Source organism: Tachypleus tridentatus, chromosome 3 (genome assembly GCF_004210375.1).
Source record: "Tachypleus tridentatus isolate NWPU-2018 chromosome 3, ASM421037v1, whole genome shotgun sequence".
NCBI lineage: Eukaryota > Metazoa > Arthropoda > Merostomata > Xiphosura > Limulidae > Tachypleus > Tachypleus tridentatus.
The window spans coordinates 82019097-82036256 of NC_134827.1; the positions used below are offsets into that span (position 1 = coordinate 82019097).

Sequence of the window (17160 nt, forward strand, 5' to 3'; positions counted from 1 at the left end):
CAGTCTTCCCATTATACATGTTGCACGCAGTAGAAAGCACAATTCAGAAGAAAGTGCAAATTACTAGTTAACTTTAATATACAAGGATACCTTATTTTATCATAGTTTTACATAAATAATTTAATACATACTTTGTTATTTTAGGTTTAAAAGCTGTACACATTTTTCTTTACATAAACCTTTTCGTATAGAGGATATCATTATAACCACTTCCAGGGATTACATCAGCACTTCTTCAGATAAGCACAGAACTTAGAAGCACCAGGTGTACATCATAACCATGTTTCCTCGCTTTTCTGCCACAGTCTTGCACAGTGAACCACCTGATAAAGTGAAGTGATTTAATATCTAATTTGATAAGAATAACTTTAAAAATTGTAATAACATAATAAGTTGAAAATTTTGGCAACTTATTAGCACAACTTAGAAAACCCATAAACTAACAATCTTTAAAACTAGTAAACTTTCAAATGTTTGAAAAATTTAAAGATAATTTCTAGATAACTAAACATTCTTAACATAATTTAACACAAACAGCAATTTTTTAAATTTGTATCTGAAAAAATATATATATTTGAAAATGAGTGTCAATTTCATTAATATTTAAATAAAACATTAAATTTACAAATGCAGTCCAATTTCACACAAAATATAATTTTCCACCTAATTTAACTAAATAACAAGACAAATAATTACCACCATCTGTAATAACAAATCAATTTTCAAATTTACCTTATAACTGTTTTAGATTATACAACTCATCAGCATTCTGTAATGTCATAATGTGATGAGTTGCTTTCTATATACTCTGTTTAAACTGGAACTGATGCATCAATTTAACTTAACAATTCAAATGTAACACTTTTTACCACATACAATTTTGTTATGTTTTGTAATTAAACACTGCAAGTTCCATATCAAATACACATGATACTTAAGCAAGTCGCTTGACAGAAAGAGTTCTGGGAAAGAACTTACTTATCCTACCAGTCCTCCCATTATAAAACAGACATACTTAATATTATTTCAAGAAATCAATTTAACCTGAAAATACAACAAAGCAGGATAGGAAGAAGAGTTGTTAACTGGCCTTTATTTTCAAACAACAGTCTCTTTCTGTTGTTATTATGGAGTTATTTATGTTGTGGTGACAAAGTGTGAATATGATCTGGGATATAGTATGAATGCAACATTTTTAGAACAACAAAAAAAGAACCCACTTCAACTTTAGCATTAATGATATCTCTAGTCTGGATCTAACTATTAAACCATTCAGTCAGTTATAATTTAAGTTATGCAGCCATCTTACAAAGTGTGTTTTATAGCATTTCTCCAACATTGACAATTTGGGTTTTACAAGGTGGTAATTACCTACTATAGCAAAGACTGGTAATTTCAGTTAGTTTCGAAATTTGTGTTGCAACATTGATAAGAGAATTATCAATATTATAATACTGTAGTTCTTGCACTCAAACTGTATTAAAGTATAGGTCATGCCATCAGGTTTTCTAAGTGTACTTGGTCATGAAATAACCTTTCCAACTTGATCATATTACATATTACTGTATTTAAAATAAAACGTTTATATTTGCCAAACATTAGTTTTTAATTTATGAAACTTGTTTACCATTCCAATCCAGATCACAGAATAATTTTAGTTTCACACCACAATCTTTTCTTGCTGGAGACAGCCTGAAAATAAATAACACAGGTCTGCATCTAGCTTTCTGTGTATGGGACCCTTGCTGGTTTACACTATGTACCAATATTATGACCACTATCATCTTTTTTCCAACCAATTAACTAGAAACTTAAGTGTTTCAGACATACTAACTGTTACTATCTACACTCAAGCATTTGCAGATAAACAACTCAAAACAACAGAGCTGAAAACTCAACAACAGTTAGTGAACCCAATAGCTCTAAATTAGAAACAAGGTTCTGTCCAAACTGGACAGACTTAACAGTTGTAACGTTTCACTTTCTTCTAAAGATTCACTCTCAATTTACAGCAATGGACAGATTATTGGATGATTACATCTTCTGTTTGATATAACTACCAAACCCTATTGAAATCTCAGTCTGCATACATCTGCTATTTTATCAGACACTGGTAACAAGTTCATGTTGACCAAATGGAAAAGAAATAGAATCCATTATGAAATTTCATAAACTAGTTGCCATGAACATTATCAAAATGTTTTACTGGTTCATGTTGGATAAACTATTAAAGAAATATAGGCTTATACAGAAAAGAAAAATGGAACACCTGTTACAATTTGCAATAGGTGTGTTTTTATAACATTCTATATGATAAAGATTCTGTCATATAATAACTACCTGAAAACTAAGATAGTACAATAGTAAAGTGTCCCATAAACCCTTACCCGATCTTTTATGACTGTGGTGGGACCTGAACTGATGATCAGACATGTGATGATTTTCAAAATGGGTGCCAAAGCATGAATCTCCACTACCAAAATGATCAAATCCACTGAAACCAAATCCTCCTGCAAATGGCCCTTCATTTGGTTCAATGTCTGAAAACAGGTCATCACATATAAAAAAAATCCACTGTGTGAACCACCAAACTGAAACCTGAAGCCATGACCTTCGTGACTATGAAAATCATGACCTTGACAATGTCCACGAAATGCAAAGGCATTGTCAAAGCGTCAAAAGAATTCATTGAAATTAAATTGATAGTCATGTGGTCCACCAGGGGCCTCACCACCATTCTCAAATGCTGCTTCACCAAACTGGTCACACTTTTTTCTCTTCTCTGGATCAGAAAGAACTTCATATTTTAAGAAATAAAATAAATTTATTGTATAACATTATCCTCTTGATTTCTATATTATATAAAATTATTACACATGTAGCTATATTATGATATTTGGAATTAAGAGACTTGTTTTCTAAAAACCCAAATTACAACTGATAACTCACAATACTTTAATAAACTAGAGATATCAAACTATAGAAACAAAAGTCCAGTAAAAAATTGTTAAATACATACATAACAAAATAAGTGTTCATTAAATGATAATGTTTGATAATGGTACAGAGAAGTTGTAACAGAGTCAAATTTATCACTCTTACAACACCAAACACATACACACAGAAAAGTTACATTTTATTACTAAAATTTCCCATTTTGAACTTACAGTTGTTGCAGTAATGTGTTTTGTTGTTAATATTGGACACTTAACAGTTCAATGTTTTATGTTAGTATAGTATATTCTGACCTTTTGTATCCTTTGGTTTCCAAGTTTCTACTGCAAAACTGAACAATCCTATATATTATCTTATTCAAGATATATTATGCAACATCGTTTTGTGGCTCAGCACTAGTTACACTTGATTTTAATACTGCCACTCATTGCTCACACAAGTCATAGCAATGAAGTATTGTTCATGGTGAATTTTCAGCTATTCACAACATGTAACGCTACCACAACTAGACTTATGACTGGAAGGATACAAAAAGCCTTTCTCAAGATATATATATATATATATTAGATTGTTAAATGGTCTAAAGCTAAACAACAATATTATGAAGAAAAACTTTAATATCCTTTAAGAAGCAGATAAAATTGAACAATCAAGCATTTACAACAGCAAAAGCTTCCTAAAATATATCCCATGTCATCCAAATCAACGTCATCTTCCAATAAGAGAAATTACAGTTATGAAATAGAAGTGGGATCAGAATTATTTCATTTAACTACAAACCTGTCATGTCCACTAATGTAGCTCTAGCTGATTTTGGAATCTTCTGCTATGTATGGTACAAGGTTTATGGGAAGTCTGTAATGAGGAGGTAAGACTGGCATCATTATTCTTCAGTAAAGATTGTTAAAAAAAAAAAGAAATTACAGTGTCACACAATAGTATGGTCACGCTGAGAGTACAACAGATAAGGGAAGCAGTGGACTCAGGGAAAACACAGAATAATTAACCTCTGTATCAGCATACCATTTAAAAAATAATATATAGCAGAATTTAGTATAGATTTTACCATATTAATATTTTGTGCCACAAACCAAGGGAAGTTTCACATTACTAAGTTTAGAAGAATGTCATCTCTTCATATTCTATGGTACATAGATAAAGGAACATATAAACAGTTTTTAGCTGAACCTCTACCAATTTCTTTTAACCTCAGCTATTCCCAAAAAAAACTAATTCAATAACAGCTTCTTGAACTTAATATTTATAAAATATAAATATTTTGTATTTTAATGTGCAGTTGTAACTGCAAAACCATTTTATTTATTTCTAATGAAAAACACATTAATTTACATTTGTTATTAACAGATACTTGCACATAACAAAAATGCTAGTAATTATGATACAGACATTATCACCCACAGGTTTTATACGCTTGGCCAAATATAGACTTTAATCAGCGTAGTAGACACAAGTGAAGGAATAATGCTAACTCAGGTTTTACTCAGTGTAATACTTCAAAAACCATGAACATCGCCTACTTTCAACAGGAGTGTCACTGTGAACACTGCCCACCTTTAGCAGGAGTGTCACTGTGAATGCTACCCACAAAGCAGCTAGGCTATTTGCGCCAAACATCCGGTAAAAAGGTAAAAGTAAAGCAAATTTAGTAAAATTCATAAAAGGAAATTAAGGTAAAACAAAACATAAATAGCATAAAACCAATGTTTACATCCAGTCTACAATGTTAAGAGAATAAACTTCATCAATACAAGTTGTAAAGGACTTTCTGCAGCATAACTGTAATTATCATAACTCGCCAGGAAAACTAACATGTAAGTACAAAAACCACCATCAGTCACCTGAAGTTGGCCTTTCCAGTCCTGTTCCAAGTTATTTGACGTTATGGCCATTTTTGAAAAGTAAAGTAATAAAAGTTTTAAAAGATGTGTTGCAAAATTTTAATAATAACTCGCCAGAATGACTAACGGGTAGTTCAAACAGCAGTGTTAGTCACCTGAAATTAGCCTTTTCAGTCCTGGTTTTGAGATATTTAATGTTACGGTCATTTTCTAATTTCAAATCGAACTAGATGGACTGTGATTCTTAAAAGGGAACCACATGAAAAAAGGTTTAATGTATAAATTAAAAATCTTAAATGGCATTAAAAAGATTAAAGATACTAATAAAGTGTTATGTGTTTGAGCTAATATAAAACATTATGGAACAAACTTCACAAGTTAGTCTTGAATCAACTCAACTATATTTTATCAAACAAATGCGTCGAGATCAACACTTAAAGTTTAAAACTTCCATACAATGACTTTAGTATCATAGCAACATGAATTTCACTTAATTATAACAAAAGAGGTAGAAAAGTAAAAAAAATACATCCATCAAACACATTCTTTGAAATAGTTTGTGATTAACACCAAGAATAATGTAAAACAGAAAGAAAATAAAATGACTTCACTTATTTTTCAAGTTTGATCCAGTAAACTTAAATTATGCAGTAACCAAACATAAGGCTTCTATATCCTTCCCAATGTATTGTATTTCCAGATAAACTTTTCCCAATGTATTGTACCTCCAGATACACTCTTCCTAATTTATTGTACATCCAGAGATACACTCTTCCCAATTTATTGTACATCCAGAGATACACTCTTCCCAATTTATTGTACATCCAGAGATACACTCTTCCCAATTTATTGTATATCCAGAGATACACTCTTCCCAATTTATTGTATATCCAGAGATACACTCTTCCCAATTTATTGTAATCCAGAGATACACTCTTCCCAATTTATTGTACATCCACACATATGCTCTTTCCAATTTCTTGGTGCATCCATGGTGGAAACAGAAATTATCTTTACAAATATTGCATAGAAATGCTTCACAATATTAACTTGTTCTGAACATTTTTAAGCAATTCAAACATCATATTCACATACAATTATTTTATGTCATTTAGTTAAAACCAATTAAAATTAATTCTATAGTAAAAAAATAGTTTTTATGTGAAAAACTTTAAAGGTAGTAGTTCACTCATAGTTGGATGAGATGCCTCATATTTATTGTACATTGAAAATTCATTTGACTTGTGTAAACCAGATTTTCAAAATGGAATATTCTCACTATATCAGATTTAACTGAAACAAAAGTTAGTGATGACACATTTCATAAACTTGTTTATCAAAATTAGCATCATCTCACAAAGTCTAACATTTAATTTCCGAAGGAAAGAAAGTGATACAAACTCATATCTGTAGCAAATATAAATCTTGTTACACTACAGTGTTGCTTCCATTTTGAGAAAAATCTATTTCAGTGGATTTTAAGATCCGATAACACCCAATGTGTGGATGTTCTGAACCAAACATGGTCTAGTTCAGTAAATGAGCATGCTCAAATATTTTGTCATGAACACCAGCTGCCTGCAAACAGAATAGGTTAATGTGCCTGTTAAAAACACCAGAGAAAAAGCGAAAATCACTACGACAATGAACTAGCTATAATATACAAATATGATTTTATATACATTTTGAGACCCGGATACAATAGAGAAGTTGACTGTGTCATGAATATTAAATACATAGAATTCTATTAATTTCTACAAAATATCATTAACAACAATAATAAACATGTAAGAAAATAGTACTGTTTTGGTTTTGGTTGTAAGACATAATTCATTAAAGTTAACCTCACAGAGTTCAAAATTAATGGTGATTAGCTAGCAAAAGTTCCAATAAGGTTTAGAGTTTAGCTAACAATCATCAAGAAATACTGGAACTTAAAATAATTAATAATATTCAAATGGATTTCAAGATAATTTTATTTCTTAAAAACTTGAATTGCTTTTTTTGCTAAAATGAGTAAAATTTATGAGTTTTAAACAAGAGGTGTCAGAAAAGTTACCACAGGGATAACTGGCTTGTTGGCGGCCAAGCGTTCATAGCGACGTCGCTTTTTGATCCTTCGATGTCGGCTCTTCCTATCATTGCGAAGCAGAATTCGCCAAGCGTTGGATTGTTCACCCACTAATAGGGAACGTGAGCTGGGTTTAGACCGTCGTGAAACCGCATGAATGGATTAACGAGATTCCCACTGTCCCTATCTACTATCTAGCGAAACCACAGCCAAGGCAACGGGCTTCCCTTGTAAATTTTACTAACCTTGAAACTGGTGATTGGCTGCCTCCTCCAACAGTTCATCCTTCATTCCTATAATAGTGCTCACAATAAGATGTTGAATCTCCTCTTGCTTTTTATTAGTTATGGTTAGTAAAGATGTATAAAGTTCAGCCTCTCTCTAATGGATGTGCTTTAGACGTTTTGGTGTCATCGTCATGTCTCTTGTCATATCAAATGCAGTGAGGATGAACATCCGTAGACAGCGGTTGTGGAATTCATTCAGTAATGTAGAAACTTTAGCAAGAAATAATTGTAACACGTGATGAGTAAATAATAGAATGCTGAAATGCACAAACATAACATTACTCAGTCCTTGTTTCACTTAAAAAAATACACAGAGAAAGTATGCATTCAGGAGTATCAAGTTACAATAATAAAATATCGATGGGTTTGTAACAAAGTAAAACCTAAAATAAATACTAGTTACAATAAACATAACCAAAATAAAAATTATTTAACTTTAATTCTTGAACTTTTAAAGTATTAATAATAACCAAGAAACTGTTTTACTGTAAGTCAGCAAACTACAGAAAAATATAACATAAGAACAATGAAAATCATTTACAATAAAGTGTAAATTCGCACTAACAGAACAATACCACATTTATATATGTCATTTCTACATGTCAATTGCCATTTTCAGTCAAACACTAGACTGAAGAAGATACGTGAAACGTTACAACTAGTATAATGTATCAATTTGAAATTGTACTTAGTGCCAATTTAAATTTTATTGTAAACTTCTTTAAACAGTATCACTTATTTACCTATTATTTTAATAATACCCATTCTTTACAATCTAGACATTAAAAATTGGTCAATAAATAATGCAATAATAATTCTTCATTAGCTGGATATTAAGTTAAAATAATAATGCAAGATTAACTATTCTCTATTACTTGAACACTAGGATAAAGCTGAATCTGTAATATAGGAAGGTGCAACATTATTTTCTAGAAGTTCAAAACTAACTAAGGAAATACAACCATGCTGTTTTCAATACATTGTAGTCCAATTCAAACAGTTTTACTTATGTGTCTAAGCTTCCAAATGTTCACCGTTTGTTAGTACTTTTAACTAATACTTAATTTCGGTCCATATTCACTGTAACATGTCCACAGGTACAGTAACAATGGCAACTGTTATCCCAGTCTTTAGCTATCTGATGTTTATTTATAGGTATACATGATGTCCTTAACATACCCCCTATACTTCTTTCACGTAATGACACCTGTAATTACACTGAACCACAGTCATTGGCTTGGCCTTTGCAAACCAAACAATGCAATGAGGATTTTCTTGCATTGATGCAATTTCATAGAGTAATATTAGTTACTAGAAACAAGATCGCTAAAGAGCAACAGGAGGTTTGATCTGGAAAAGTGTGTTGTGATGTTGTTCACTCCAGATTGACTGCCAAATGGCATAAAGCTGAGCCTTTAAATATGGGATAGGCATAGCAGGACAGCATTACAGCAGACAGGATGAGCTGCAGTATTGGTGAGTTCAGTACTAGAAATAACAACATGTCCAGGTATTGAGAAAACTGGATGGAAACAGAAGATAAAGAAAAATTGGCCAGTCATTTTTGAACATTGACAAGAACAGGGTAAGAATAAATGTGAAGTGATTATAGGGCCAGTAGCAAACTAAGAAAGTCAGTGTAAATTGTACAATCAGAGTACTGCATAAATTCTGCATGAAAAACAAGAAAAATGACATACAAATTGGTAGTGAACACAGAAACTGTAGCAACCACTAAACGACAGCAAACCACAGCATAGCCCTCAAGAGTCATCTGATTTTGAACCATCCATACAAATGGAAACAGAAGAATGGGTCAAAAGATGTTTGGCAAGTAGAAGAAAATACTTCCATTCAGGAGTATTTGCCTTTCTCAGGTGACTCAAAGAAAGTTCACAGGTGGGGATGGTAATAAGCCCTAGTGGGATGGGCTGATCAGTGGAGACAGCAACGTCATAAAAGAACAGACACAATTCAGCCAACTACACCTGGATACAAGGCCAAAAGAAAGAATGGCAGACTGTCTATTCCGAAAAAGCATAACCTACTGAGAAAGGAAGACACAACCCCAGGTGGGATGCTGTGGCAGGATCGAAGTTTGCAAGAACAATGCAAACAAAGATGCAAACAGTTAAGGTGAAGAAGAAAGGTTCATAGGACTATATGTACAAACTCTGGACTGGAGGAGTGCAAAGAGCCTCCTCCCTTGTGGAGAGCTGAAGCCCCCAGATGGTGAATGGGATCCAGTGTCTTCAAGGTTAAGGTCCTGACAGAACCCTAAACAGAGACCCATAGTTTGGATTAAATGAGGGCATGATAGATCTTGAGCACAAAATATCAATCTGCTCCCCAAGAGGTGGAAGAGAGGAGTTTGTAGAGTTTTATCTGAAATGTTACCCATAATACCTTCATTTTAGAGACTAAATATTTATATCACTCTTTTCACTATTAACTAAATATTAACATTTATATTTTGTTCCATCATTGGTGATTTTTATTATTCTTAGAAATCATTTGAATTATAAGGTATTTTTCCAATCTTGTTTTTAAGACAATTTATTTAGATTTTAGACACAATACAGAAGAATAACTACTTTATGTTAAAAGTCTGTTTTTGGGGTCTCACCATGTCTGTTCATGATCTATCTGACAAACTTGATTTTTGATAATAGACCTGGTTTACACTTCAAACAGCTATCGTAAGCCTACTTTTCATTTTAACGCACCTCACTCCACTTGCATGCTTTCCATAACCTATGTAATATACGACGATGATGGTTTTCAGCTTCCATTTTAATAATGTGATTGTACAGAAATCTACAGGCATCTCGTTTTAAATTTCCTCGGTATAATTTCATAAGAAAGATACTTAATACCCATTTCATTCTTCAGTAGCTTGAATTATGCGACGGTTGAACGAAAGGTATGATTGAAAGATGTGTCTTAACAACCTCATACTAAGTTGTTATCGTTCTGGATCGTATATTTGATAGCTTGTTATAAATCAATGCATTTCATTTCTCATCACTGAGGTATGATATCGTTCAGATCTCTTTCTGGATATCTCTGATTGCCCAAGTTGATCCGCGTTCCTTTGTTTTCCAATACCACTAAGTACAAGGGAAATTCACAATTTCCTATCTGTATATATCTTTATGTTTTGAGTGTATGAATATTTTTCGTCAAACAATGATGCCAAATATCCTTCCAACAAATAACATCTTTTCCGTAACGCAAAATTACCTAGGAATCGCCAATAAATATCAAAATCTATTCTTGATAGATCCACTTCCATGGTGATTTTATTTCAGCTGTTATTGTCAAATTCTGTCTTACATAAGAAATTTGGTTTTATATATAACGTATTTACCCATGTAGAAGTTTACTGCAGTCAGATTAAATTTTAAGTAAACGTATTCGATAACTCATTGTTGACACAGGTTCCTCAAGTGGGTCAACAGTAAGTTGACATAGTTACAACCATAAAATCTAGGTTTTGATTACATAGTCAGAGAGTATAAAACCTATTCTGCAGCTTTGACTAAACCAACGACGACTAGAACAACTTATATATAGATTAAATCAGTCACAACAAATTAAAAATCTTAGTATTCATCAGCAAACACACAAATGGTTTTAATAGAAGCGGAACTGAATACCTACATAAATATTTGTACCAGTATATAAATGATAAATGTAGAACTACAGTATAAGAATCCGTATAATCGTACTCTGTAATAACCGAGAAAAAAAAGAACTAAAGTTTCTAGTTTTAAAAATATGTTATAGAAATAATATTAACAATATTTTCAAAGGGGTACAGTCGTAAAATTTTGTAGACCCACGTAGGAGCAACCTCTAATTCAGACACATTTACTTTCAACACGTAGTGTGTCAAAATTCAGCTGCAGGTTGTAAATTAAGAGCTTCCACTTCACGTGATGTGTGATTACAGAATTCCACTGTTCAAAATTTGTCTACATCAAAACTTGTCAATATTTCAAACGGTTATAAAATTTTAAAAAAGCAACAAGGCTTACAAATGTTATAAACACTAAACACTGATTCGTAAGTTTATAAATTTTTCAGTGTTGAAGCAAAAAGCCAATGACAGCTTATAACAAAAAATCTAAGACTAATACGTAGGTTCACAAACTATTTCAGTCTCTCTTTTAAAGGACCGCTCAAACTAAACTAAACAACTCAAACTCGCCACTCTTGCTATATTTATATTCTCAGATCTTTCTGTAAAAATATGTTCTAACCAAACATAAACAAGTCAACTAACAACTATTATAGAAGAAAAACCAAAACCGTTCAGCTCATTCCGTCATTAAAAAGACCATGGAATGTCAGGTTCTTGTGTTTAAGGTATCAGTACTTAAGTTTTGTACACCTGGGATGATCAGTCTCGAAAGACCTCTTTCGCCCTCCGTCCTGCATTAATATCTGTTCAATATTTATTTATTTACAACTAGAAGGACAAAGTTTAGTCAGTACACACTTTCACTCTGAGCCATTTCAGGGTCACCTCCATGTAGGTAATTGTGTTAATATTGTTGTGTTAAATATACTTTCAATTTATTTTATTGTTTTGAAGTCCACACTACACGAACAGTTCCAATTATGCTTTTCACATTTTTCAATAATTTTAAATTTCGGCAATATTATTTACATAGAAACAACGAGAGTTAGGGAACTAGAGGTCAGAAATATAGAGTTAGTCAAGGAAGAAGTTGTCTTCAGCAAAGACAATTTTATTTTTAAAGTAGAATGGTTGGCCATTATATTATGTAATGTTCTTTTCTTCTTCGTTGGTATTCCGTTCATGTTTTCTTTCATTGAGGGTCAGGTTCATCGTACAACTTTCTTCCCTTTATGGAACTGTTATTTTGTTTGTACTGTAACTGAATCCCAGTTACTTTGTTGTTGCATTATTCGTATATGTTAAATTTTGTCCATTGTCCTTATTTTTAGTTGGCATACCCTTTTCGTGCCATATTCAATTTAATTTGTTTTGTTCGCTGTTTCTAATTATCGGTATTTAGATTCCTTGGATGGATCTGAAAGGATCAGATACAATCTTGACCTCTTTCTCCCGCATTTGTGGTGTTATTAATAAGTGTATGTTTTGGGTAACTGCTATATGTTGAACGTAATATAAAAGAGGGTATTGCTTTCACAAATATTCATTGATATGAATTAAAAACCCCTATAAGGACCATGTACATTAATATTGTACAGTTCATCATTCACACAGGGGCATACTTGCTATGTAAGTAGTCCATATATTCCAACGTTTTTCTTATTGTTGTATTATTTTATGTTTATTTACATGAAGAACATTTTGATATACTACATGATAAAAAAAACAAAAGGATGAGTTATGAGGGTCTAGGAATAGGTAGCATATTACTAAACTTATAGTACATATTTAAGGGTGAGAGGTACTGAGGCTCATTTCCATCCAGTTCGAAATCGCGGTCTAATGCTCGAAACATTTCGTTTTTACGTTGTTGTTGTTGACGTTCGTGAATGATTCGCTTAGAAATCTGTCATGAAGTAATTGAATGTTTGCGTATGTATGAAGGAATTTAAAGTTTGTTGAGCGGGAAACTTTATATGTGCAAGTAAGTATTGCTTAATTTCATGATCATATCTTGTTAACACTGATAAATATAAATTGAATTAATATTTTGATTTCAGTTTATTTCGATCTTCTTCTCTGAAAGAGTCCCCAATTAATTATTTTACTCATTATTATATATTTCGAACAAGTCTACAATTTATTATATTAAACATGTGTATCACTACTTCAAATAACCGGAAATTTAATTTTAATTTAAAATACATTTAACTGTTCATATGTATCAAAGTTACAATATTTGCCAACAAGATTGATACAAACAATTTTCTTTCTTAACTCAAATATATTTTAATATACAAACAAAAAACAATGCAATTTATAATAACGGTTATTTCTTATAGTTATTACAAATGATGGTATAGAGAAGATTTTGAAAACTTACATACAATACTGAGTGTTATATTTGGTCTGGAACTGAATATTTTATCGATGATCTAGGTCCAAGACAAGTTGATATTGTCACATCTCTCTCGGTTCTTGTTTGGCCTCACACCCTTACAAGATGATATATGCTGTTTTGTTATTATAAAGTCAACTAATCTCGAGCTATATAGAAAATCGCCTTTATAAAACCGTTTTACCCAAAGTAAATTGAAATGAAACTTTTTAGATATAATACAATTCGGTTGAATGTTTTTATGAGAAGCTACTTTATGCAAGACAAAGATGATAGATGGACTCACAAAATGTTAAAAAACGCGAATAATGAAAGAGAATTGTTGAAGAATAGCAGGAACAAAAGGAAACGGAAAGTTATATCAACGACTTCATGAAGACGTGATTGCGACGGAGATTTTTACGACATGATACGTAATGTCAGAGTCGTTCTCTCGTAATTGAAAAGTCAATTAGTTTAAACAATGATGTTAAACTTAGCATAAACTTTATTATAAAATCTAACAACACGACTTATAATTAAGTTACGAGATAACATTTAACATAAATCTTGACTAAACACATATACAATATTATTAAACCTTGTTAATATTTTTCATTATGTAGTAAGATTCAGATAATCCATTGTACAGCTTTGAGTTCACAAAAAATCAACGAAAGTTTAAAATATTATGTATAGTTCAAGACAAAACCAAACAACATTTTAAACAGTATAATAACCCAATTACTTTTAAAATATACAGTTTAACTATCACAACAATACAAAATGTATTATAATTTAAAAGATTCACTAACACTTTCCTTCTACTACGTTCTTTATCAAAAACATAATTTATTCTAGATTTATTACTGAATTGTAATCGAATTGATAATAATAGCCCACATATTTCAATACCACTTTATTAAACTACGAAATTTTATTATGGAAATTCTTTCATTATACTTCCAGGTATATATATTAATTATTATATTTTTTTCAGAAATCGGTACTGTTAGCCTCCATCCCCTCTGGCAGCGGTAAGCCTATGGATTTACGACGTTAAAATTAGGGATTCGATTGCCCTCGATGAACATAATAGATAGCTATGTTCATGTGGTTTTGCTGTAAGATATTACACACGTGCCTATACTGTTAGCCTACTTTTTTGTCTGTCGCACTTTGGTTTATCTTGAAACGAACCTAGCCATATCTGACAGTAAGGGTTGTACGTTCTTTTCATTCGAACAGGAAACAATCCGAAAAATCTTGATTCATTACGAATGAACTCTTACTCTTCATTGTAAAATCTAATTTTACAAACTTCCTGAACATTGTATATTAACATATGTGTATTGTTTAATTACAATAATGTAAAATAGTTCAAAATTGTGCAATAATTAAAAATAACATTTAAGGAAAAAGAAAACAGAAAATTTCATACACTAACAAAATAAAGTGTTCAGTTTCTTGGCAAGGAAGACACGATTCAAATACTTTGTATCAATATTATAACATTTAACAACCTTAATACGCAGTAATTTCTGAAGTTATTTTTAGGGTTGGAGTTACAGTGTTAGTGGGACTTTCAGAACAATTTATTCATAATTCTTATAAAGGATTTCATTTCAAAATAGTTAACGGAAATCTTTAAATAAACGTTTTAATAAAAAGATAAAGATTTAGTTTCTTCGTAAGAGTTTTTCAGCAAACTGTTTTCCAAGACAGTTATCAAAACAATTTTTAGACTTTTGTTTAAAATTAGTGATATTGAACAATGTCTTCTCAGTATAAATGTGTATTTAAAGTACATCCATGAACTTTCTTTTATTATCAAGTCAGATCATTTTGTAAACAGAACATCACTCACGAACGAGTGAACCATGAACATTTCAAAAGATAAAAAGCTTATGTCTCAATTAATCTGTGTACGTTTAACGGGAAGTTTTTGTAACAGTTTTGTGGCAGAGGAAACGTCTGATGCTTCCCGGTATAACTTAAAGGACATTTTGATGTTTTAATCACGATAGTGTGGGAAATAATGAACCTCGTTAAAGAAAGGTTGAAAGGTCAAATATATTGAATTTAAGAAAATTTATAATTCACTTTTCTTCATAAACTAAACAGATACAGGTATCGTGAAGTCTTGCATATATTTCATAAAATTCAGATTATTTTATTGTATATTACTTTTAGGATATATAGGTTGGTTTTATTTGTTAACATAAAGAAACATATTTATTAAAGGATAAGTTTTTCTATAAAAATATGAATGTTAAAATATAGAAGGTTTTTACTTTAACGACGATTAATAGAAAATAATTAATAAGGTCTACACAATGAAGAAACCTAAAACTCTAAAGATAAAGATAAATTAAAATTACACTACAGATAAAAGGAAAGGTTGAACGTGTTTTTTTTGTTGTTTTTTTTAAGTTCAGCTACTGATGCAATTTAAAGGTACATTTAAGTGACTCCAAAACAAGACGTGTCAACACAACGTCTCCAGACTATGCAGATACAAGACTTATAGACAATATTGATAGTAACGGAGTGTATTCCCTCTGGCCACGGTTTTCAACGAACCAGTTAAGGTTGTGTGTGACATGGACACAGAAGGTGGTGGGTGGACTTAGGATTGCCAGTTATGTTTATTAACTTCTTTTTACATTTTGAAGAGGTTTATAGTATTAATAACGTATGAAATTAATTTAACACTTATGTGATTTCTACGTTTATTTAAACTACTATTAAGAAAATAGTTAGATAAGTCACTAACATGTTTTAGACAATTTATGTTTGTTTTATTATCTTTATCTGAAATTATATTCACGATTGATTAAAAATCAAAATTTTGATAAATTTTCTTTTCTGAACATAATCCAACATTATGGATATTACAACAATGAACCCCAGAATTTCTGTCAATCTTGGTATCAGTACAGTGTAGGATTTGGATTACAGAACGAAGAATTTTGGCTCGGTTTGTATTTCTTACAAAAGCAATGTTTACACGTGGATACAGCATGCACGTCATAGCTTCTAACAACTAAGTGGAATATTATACAAAACCGAACTTCTGTATTAAGTACTATTATATAACATCTCATGATAAATCTTGGTGGCAGAACTCTCAGAAATAAATATGTTTCTGTAGTAAGTGGTGGAAAGTTATATATTTTAAAACGTTTAGGATTAATATCATGAATATATCGGTACTGTAATTATCAAGCTATTTTTGGGAACACTGACTGAGTAGCTTACATTCATCGCTACTTTTAACTAGAACTTGCTGTTAAAATAACAGATGAATTAGTTAAAGCCATTATTTAGGATATGGGCTAATCTTGTAATATTTAACAAAAATATTATGAGACTATAAAAGAAGTGAATAATGACTGATGAAAAGGTTGCACAGCAGTTGAGGAAGAATTTAAATGTATGTATGTAAAACATATTTTATAGAATTAAATATTATCTGTTAAACACCTTCTAATTGTACATAATTTTATGTTAACGAAGTGAATGTGTTATTAAGGCATTTAGTGTAAACTTATTGACAGTTAAAATACCAATTTGTTAACAGTTAAATCCTTTCATTAAGTAATTGTTTGACAAACCTGCCGTTTGTATAATGTAAATATAAATGAAGGTTATTGAAGTGGGACCTTAGAGATAATTGCCTAATGTAGTTACAGCTTAAACCATGGTAATATTAATTTATATATGTATTTTCTCATTACCAGGTTCTAACATAACATGTTTTTGCAACTTTCCAAATGTTACTTCCTATGACTCATGAATTCCTTTAGATATATCTTTCATATTTTGGAAAATTATAACACAGAAAAGGAATAAGATAATCTACTAAATGTTTTATTTCTTGAAACACCAGATGTGACTGGCTTTTCTTTTTGTCATTTATTGTATCAACTCTTTTTTTTTTTTTTCATGTTACCACTAAATTA

The 17160-nt window shown here is 31.1% G+C and overlaps 1 long non-coding RNA gene across 4 annotated transcripts; it reads right to left on the reverse strand.

Annotated features, from left to right (window-relative positions):
• Positions 1–212: 212 nt before the first annotated feature.
• LOC143246113 (uncharacterized) lies at positions 213–7474 on the reverse strand. Of its 4 annotated transcripts, none has more exons than XR_013025792.1 (4): positions 7131–7474; positions 3736–3810; positions 2388–2540; positions 214–323 (listed from the first exon to the last, which is right to left on the reverse strand). It is a non-coding gene; the product is annotated as an uncharacterized LOC143246113 (long non-coding RNA). The 4 variants fall into 4 exon arrangements; XR_013025794.1 differs by lacking the exon at positions 7131–7474 and adding an exon at positions 6874–7090; XR_013025793.1 differs by lacking the exon at positions 7131–7474 and adding an exon at positions 6216–6425.
• Between the last annotated feature and the right edge of the window lie 9686 nt (positions 7475–17160).